Raw genomic sequence first — 8,315 nt, 5'->3', positions numbered from 1 at the left:
GGGGCGGGGGGGGGGCGGGGGATGCTGCCTTCTCAGCGGAAAGTGAAATCAAGAAAAGGAATACATCTTTTGAGCTGCAAGTATGTACCAGGCTGTGTACTAGGCTCTTTACTTTTTCCTTTATCTAATGTTTGCAGAAAATTTGTGAGTTAGCATTATGTGTTCTGCTTTTTAAAATGGACAGACTGAGTCTCACAGAGGGTGCTGTAACTTGCTGAGGGCTAACTGTACAGTTTGATGAGCCAGGATTTCAATTAAGAGATGCCTACCTTGAACATAGCTTTGCCTCCTACTTCTCCACCTAGAACCGTTAATGGTCTACAGTGAAAGATTTTGGAACCACTGAGGATGAAAAGAAAAACAGTTGGCAAATGTATCACATAAAAAAGTATGTAAAGGAAATGTAAAAGGGAGAAAAGTGACAAAGAGAGAATATTAAGAATAAAGAAATAGTTAAACACCACACACACACACACACACACACACACACACACACACGAATGGATAACAGGCCAAAGGATAAGTCTAATTGTGGAGGAAGAAGAGGAATTAAATAGTAGACGGGTTCTGTGAAAATTTTATTAGGTTTTTTTTTTTGAAGGTTTTATTTGTACCACTCGCTTTTATTTATACAATTAAGTATAAATCCTGGTAGGTTATTTTTAAGCAAAAGTTCAAGCCCTAAAAAATAAAACACGTGCTATTTATTTTATAATGAATAATTCAACACAATGTACATCTATAGTGTCACCTCAATTTCTTTCTCACTCAATTTTCTCTTTTCAACGTCCCACATTTAACACACTCATGCTTGGCTTGCGTCTCATGCACTTTATTTTTTCTGTCTCTAAATTTATACAAATATTATTCTTCACCAAAGCGTCTATTTTTTTTAATCTACCCTCAATAAAATTTAAGCATATAGTACAGTTCATTACCTATTTGTATATTGTTATACACCAGATCTCTAGAACTTTTTCAACTTACTGACTAAAACCCCATACCCATTGGATAACAACTCTCCATTCCCTCATCTCCAACCCCTGGCAAATTCGATTCTACTCTCTGCTTCTATGAGTCTATTTTAGATACCTCATAAGTGAAATCATGCAGTATTTGTTCTTCTGTGACTGGTTTATTTCACTTAGCATAATTTCCTCAAGATTTAAATTTCCTCAAGATTTATCTGTGCTGTGGCATTTGACAGAATTTCTTTCTTTTAAAAGGCTGAATAACATTTCTTGGTACATAGATACCACACTCTCTTTATCCCTTTAATGTCAATGGACACTGAGGTTGTTTCCACCTCTTGCCTCTTTGAATATGCTGCAATGAACATGGGACTGCAAATATCGTTCTGAAATCCTGTTCTTAAGTCTTTAGGATAAATACCCAGGAATGGGGTTGCTGATCATATGCTATTTTTAATGTTTTGAGGAAACTCCATGCCGGTTTTCATATTACTGGCACCACCTTGCATTTCTACTAACATGCATAAGCGTTCTGATTTCTCCACATCCTGGTCAACACTTATTTTCTTTTCTGTTGTTTTGTTGTTTGTTTGCTTTTTGATAATGGCCGTCCTAGCAGGTGTGAGGTGCAAACTCACAGTGGGTTTAATTTGCTTTTCTCTGAGAGAGAGTCCATATATTCCAGTGATCTGGGTGTATGTCTTTTTGCCAGTCCCATGTTGTTTGATTACCGTTTTGTTTTGAAATCAGTAAGTTTTGAAATTAGGAATCGTAAGCCCTCCAACCTTGCTCTTTGTTCAGTGTTGTTTTGGCTGTTCAAGTTCCCTTAAGATTTCCTATGAATTTTAGGATAGATTTTTCTATTCCTGCAAAAAAAAATGTCATTGGAATTTAGAAGGGAACTTCATGAAATCTGCAGATCACCTTGGTTAGTATTGACATTTTAAGAATATTCAGCCATCCAATTTATAAACACGGGATGTCTTTTCATTTATTTATATCTTTTTAAATTGCTTTCATAAATGTTTTCTGGTTTCCATCGCACAAGTCTTTCACCTCATTATTTAATTCTTAAGTACTGTATTCTTTTTGATGATACTGTAACTGGGATTGTTTTCTTAACTTCCTTTTTGGATTGTTCACTACTGATGGATAGAAATACAGTTGACGTTGGGGCGCCTGGGTGGCACAGTCGGTTAAGCGTCCGACTTCAGCCAGGTCACGATCTCGCGGTCCGGGAGTTCGAGCCCCACGTCGGGCTCTGGGCTGATGGCTCAGAGCCTGGAGCCTGTTTCCGATTCTGTGTCTCCCTCTCTCTCTGCCCCTCCCCGTTCATGCTCTGTCTCTCTCTGTCCCAAAAATAAAAATAAAAACGTTGAAAAAAAAATTAAAAAAAAAAAAAAGAAATACAGTTGACGTTGTGCCCTGCAACTTTATTGAATTTGTTTATTAGATCTAAGTTATTTTGTGTGTAATCTTTAGGAGTTTTTACATATACGATCATGTCATCTGCAAACAGACCATGATCACCCTTAGGATGAAACCCTCACCATCGCAGGTGAAGCAGAAGAAAGTGATGATCTTCGTGCCATGACTGGAAACCAGATCTTTATGTCATCATCAGATCAAGCCTCATCTGAATTAAGCTCCATTGCTGGAAGTTTTAGTTATCTTAAGCCAAAAAGTCCCCTTTATTGTGTGAACCAATTTAAATGGAATTTACTGCTGCCACAAACAAAAGCATGATAGCCAACAGTCTTCAAATCTAGAGCTACAATCAGGCCCATATTATACTGCAAAAGTCCAACCAAGCCCAACGTGGTTCATGTCCCCACAGAACCTGCACACTTGTAGTTGCTGAAGAAAAACAGACAAGTAAATGAGAAAGAAATAATGGTACTAAAGACTAGGATTGGGAAAAAAAAAACATATATATAGATCAGTAAGACATAGCTTCTGCACTTCAGGAATCAGAAACCAGGGGGATATATATACACTTATATTTATACGCACACATATAAAAATATATATCCAAATGTTTGTTCAGTGAAGTAGCTCACTAAGAGGTAAGCAAGAATGGCCAAATATGGATTATGCTGCTATCCAAGTTTTCTTATTATTTCTTCTTCTTTTCTGTCCTTTCTTCTCTTATCATTTTCTTAAAATTCTAAGATATGACATTTGGTTTTAAAAAAAGGTTGGGGAAAAGTACAGTTTTCCAAATTCTGAAGCATTCTCCTCCCATCCTTGTTAGAGGGGCTCTTTACTGAGCTACAGGGCACAACCCACTTCAAAATTTTTAAAAATATATATGTTTTTTCATGCTTCTGCTCATCAGATAAATTGTTGGACTTCTAACTTTGGAAGCCCCTGGTGAATGAAGTCCTTGTAGTACACAAGGAGACTATAAAACATTTCTAGTAGCTTCTCACCATAGTTAACAACAGCTTCAGATTATTCATGGTTTTGGCCTCTACTTTCATAATCTCTACCTCTTTAAACTTTTTCTTTTTCTTTCTCTTTCTTTCTTGCTCTTTTTCTCTCTCTTCCTCCCTCCCTACCCCCTCCCTTCCTTCCTTCTACCCTCTTTGCCCTGCTGACCTCATACTTTGAGAAATTGAAACCCCCAAATCAAATCCCCCCAAATAGGAAACTTTTTAATAGTAATACCTTTCATTTATTTTATTCAAGTGTATTTTATGTTCTAGGCACTATCTAAGCATTTTATATTTTACAACAGTCTTATAAGGTGCATTATCATTAGCCTCATTTTATAAATAAAAAACGATCCCAAGCATTACATTCTCACAGTTTGTAAGTATTGGATCTGGGAGTTGAACTCAGGCTGTCCAGCTCCAGAGTCTACATGCCCAGCATTATCTCATACTACCTTTATTTAGGTATCATGTATTTGGATACATGATATCTTGATGTCTTTTCCAGTGTATTTTCATAAGATTTTGCGTCTGATTTATGCTATACTTTTGTTATTTACTCTGACATCATGTGCTCTCTATTTTTACCTGAATTCTATTCATCTACTTAAAATGACAACTTCTAGTGTGATGGAGTAAAAATTTAATCCCAGTATACATATTCTCTGAACTAAAAAATGTTCAGTAATATGAAAATTCTATGCATGGAAGCCACCTCCCACACACCTTTAAATGGAAACTGTTTATTCCCTTTCTGCTGGTTCCTTCTAATGTCCATGATGTTAACTCTAAGCCCTCCCCACTGAAATGACAAATGTGTCTAGCTTGTTCCTTTCTCTCCCTCCTGCCTCTGATGCTCAGAAATAGTGCTGTTACCATAAGGAAAGGGAAGAAGTCATTGCCACACTTGTGGGGCTGAATTTCCTCAGATTGTTTCTAGCATCTGGATTGGAACTCAAATTTTTCACTGAAATGGTAGTCAATAATTGAGTCTTACAAACATTTCTCAAAGGAAAGCATCACCAAGCAATCACCTGCATCAGAATCACCAAGAGCGCCTGGTAAGCAGGTTCATGGACCACACTTCAGACCTACTGAATCAAATTCTCTATAGTGGTGTCCCCAAATCCACTATCTTAAGAAGATAAATTTAAAACCCGGTGTTACCATTCCTTCCCGGAATTTAAGATTTGTTGCATCCTGCAGAAGGAATGTTCTATGGATTATCCTGGGAACTTGTGTAGCGTAACTAATTTAAGGTTAGGGGCTTTGTCACTTAAAATCCCCTACTGCCTTAGCGGAGGTTGGTTCCTGGTAGCTGGATGATTCTTTGCTGAGCAAAGTGATGGATATGAGAATATTACTTTTGGAGATAGAAGTTGATGTTCTATTTAATTATCCTTGTTACACAGGGAATATACAACGTAAGGGGTGAGCAGGAATGGAGGGAAAGGAAGACAATTTAAGAAAGGAAATACCAGAAGGAAAGCTAGGTGGCTGGTCTCTGTGCTATTGGGGATGGCAGAGCATGATTGCCTGAAGGAATGGCCAGAGAGACCTGGGGGGAGGGACAGGTGCGAAAGGAACATTTCAAAGGAAATGCTGCAGGTAAGGGCATGAATAATCTCTTTGACTCCAGCAATATTCAGGAAAAATATAAAACCCCTAAGATGCTTGGAGCCATGAGCTCTCTTGAGAAAGCTGAGGATGGCGTGGGTTGCCTCCAGGTTATCACAGGTCAGAGCAGAGTCCACCCACGTATGTCAGAAGGCGGCTGTATTTCCTGTGGAGTAACGGGTATGTAGAACCTGCAAAGCTATTTGACACATCCCCTGACCCTCCCAGGTCTTCAGCCTGTGTTGTCTGGTACTATTTAGGGGTTGGGGGAGGAGGCAATGGCCTGGGCTGGAAGGTATTAGGGGATCAAGATGAAAAGAGCTAGACAAAAACTAGGAGGCAAGATTCTGGTGGGAAGAAGGGGGGAGGCGGAAGTTGTGGCAGGTCAAAGGAGACAACTTGGAGTTCAAGAGGATTTCATACTCAGTAAATTAGTCACGTCTCTATTTAGTCTCGGCTTCTGCATAGGAGGACAACCGTGGGAGTGAAAGAGGGAGCTACTGGTAGTTCACCAAGAAAACAGGTATCACCTGGGTCCGTCTGGCACGAGGGAGCCTGGCTGTATTCTTTGCCCACTTTTGCAGGACTGCTCATGTCTGGCTGTCCTCCTTGTCCTCAAGGACTGTTTCTTCTCAGTGCTCAGTCTTTTATCCCTTGAATTCTCCTTAAAATATCATGGCCTTTAGCATTCTGTCATGTTCTCTGTTTCTTCTCTCTGTGCTCTCCCCTCTTTTTTCATATCCAGCTAGTTCACAGTCCTACCTCTTTATTATCTCTTTATCCTCTTATGTCCATTTCTGCTGTAGATTAAGGACCTGCTTATCACCCTCCCAGATTCCTACAACAGCCTCTGAAGAAGTGCCTTGGTCTCCAGTCCCGTCCCCGTTTCAGACCTGCTGGACGCAACCTGCTTGATACGTGAATAATTCTAATCATGTTGCTCTGCCTCTCACAGCTGCTCTGAAGCTCTTCATCCGTTTCTTTTGTTTGTAATTTTTTTAATGTCTATTTATTATTGAGAGACAGAGACAGAGCACAAGCATGGGAGGGGCAGAGAGAGAGGGAGACACAGAATCTGAAACAGGCTCCAGGCTCCAAGCTGTCAGCACAGAGCCCCACGCGGGGCTCGAACCCACAGACCGTGAGATCATGACTTATGCCGAAGTCGGACACTCAACCAACTGAGCCACCAGGGCGCCCTGTCCCCATCCATTTCAAGTAAAGATCGAACAACTTCACGTGGCCTAAAATACTCTTCAAAAGCCCCTCCTCAAACCTCTTCAACGGCAATTGAAGTCTTCTTCTCCCTAAATGCTGGCTTTCTATGTCTGCCTCCTATTTTCTCCACCTCTGGGCCTTCGCACATGTTTTCTCTCTGGTTATAGCACCCCCGCCTCCTGCACCACCCCATATTCACCCGGCTAGCTCCTCATCAACCTCATGTTTTTGGCAGACCTGTAGGAGATTCTGAAAACCGTTTTAAGTTCTAATGCTGTGAGATTCTTGTTGCAATATTCATGAGACACTATTCCCACATCATAACCTAACTACTGATTGCTTACGGACATTAAATTTGTTAATAAAGACAATGTGCCAAGCACTGAGTTAGGCCTTAGGAGATAAAGATGAGTAAGACATAGTTTCTGCACTTGAGGACTCACAGTCTAGGAGGAGACATGTGTGACTAAGTATCTTCCAATATGGCAAGTGTTATAATAGAGCTATAAAATCACCAAGGAAGTCATGGCCCCTTTCCTAGGGGAGTTGGGTAAGACTTCCCAAATTAGTCAAACCTTAAACCCTAGTTAAAACATGACAAAACCTAGGGGCACCTGGGTGCCTCGGTCGGTTAAGTGTCCGACTCTTGGTTTCGGCTCGGGTCATGATGTCACGGTTCACGGGTTCAAGCCCTGCATCGGGCTCTGTGCTGGCAGTGCAAAGCCTGCTTGGAATTCTCTCCCTCTCTTTCTCTGCCCCTCCCTGACTTGTGCTGTCTTTGTCTCTCTCAAAAAACAAACAAACACCCCCAAAAAACAACCCAGTAGGATTGGCCAGGTTAAGAAGGAAACAAGAGAAAGTCTAGACAAAGTGTATAGCACATTATTATAATAATGGGCCTTAACATTGTTCTTTCATTTGCTAACACTTCTGCTTTGACTTCCTCACCATTTGCAAGGCCTTAACTTGCGGTATAGAGAGTGGCACCGGTTAATTTTTACCAGACCCATTTACTTATTTCACATCTGGGGTAGGGGGTGGCGGTGTGTTGGCGCATATTTATTGCCTGAGTGTTCCTGGTTCCTTTCTGTGTGGTCATAGACAACTTTGGAAGTTTTTTCATAAAGGGCGGCATGTGCGAGTTTCAGTTGGCAAGGTCACAGCTCTTTCAAACTTTGCTGATGCCTGGGTTGTCACCGTGAGAAACTTTCTGCCTCTTGGGTAGACTGAAACGTGTATCACATTCGGTGCCGGCGGTTTATTTGGGGTGTTTAGACATATTTGCATTTTTGCTTAGGAAGGCATCTTTCTGAACTGTGACAAGAAACTGTGAATTCCACTAGGAAACAGGTCTTTATAATATTGGCAAGGTTCTCGTGTTCCTGTAAGCTCTATTTAAATATCTTTGGGGTTTGTCTGTGGAACACATATGTTCTTATTAATTGATTACACATTAATAAAAATGATAACAAATTAGCAGTTGTAGATGATTTTTCAATGGAAGTGTTAGCATGGTAAAACAGGCTTCGTTAAACTTCTGTTCCATTGAATCCTATTTACCCAAATAGAAACAGTTAAGACTTGCTCTACTTCAAAAAGGAGGTAATAGTTTACTTACACTGGCTGCGAAAGTAAATTACAGTGATGTTCTGCTTTTCCTTACCTTCCCACCCCTTTCTACACTCATTCTATCCTTAAATAAGCTTTTTTGTGTGTAGTTCCTTTTTCAACTGCAATAATATTAACGGACATCATTATTATAAACATGTATGTCACTCATGATGTGCTAGGTAGGTAACATTCAGAGCATGTTATGGGCACGTAGTTATTTAATACTTAGAGTAACTCTGTGGTAAAACTAGCATAGTCCATTTTACAGATGAGGGAATTAAAACAAGAGAGGTTGGTAACATGCTCAAGGTCATGGAGTTAATAACTGATGGTGCTGGGATATGAATCCAGACAGCCTGGTCCCAGGGATGATGCCCTTAACAACACTGCCTCCTTTGATAGCAGTCATAGTAAATATGCTTTTCTTCACACTGTCATAGGAGAGGTCCAATTCATTTAAACA

This window comes from Herpailurus yagouaroundi, unplaced genomic scaffold (genome assembly GCF_014898765.1).
Source record: "Herpailurus yagouaroundi ecotype Mexico unplaced genomic scaffold, PumYag 403, whole genome shotgun sequence".
NCBI classification, from domain to species: Eukaryota; Metazoa; Chordata; class Mammalia; order Carnivora; family Felidae; genus Herpailurus; species Herpailurus yagouaroundi.
The sequence above is the reverse complement of the archived record's forward strand: the minus strand, read 5'-3'. Positions refer to the sequence as shown.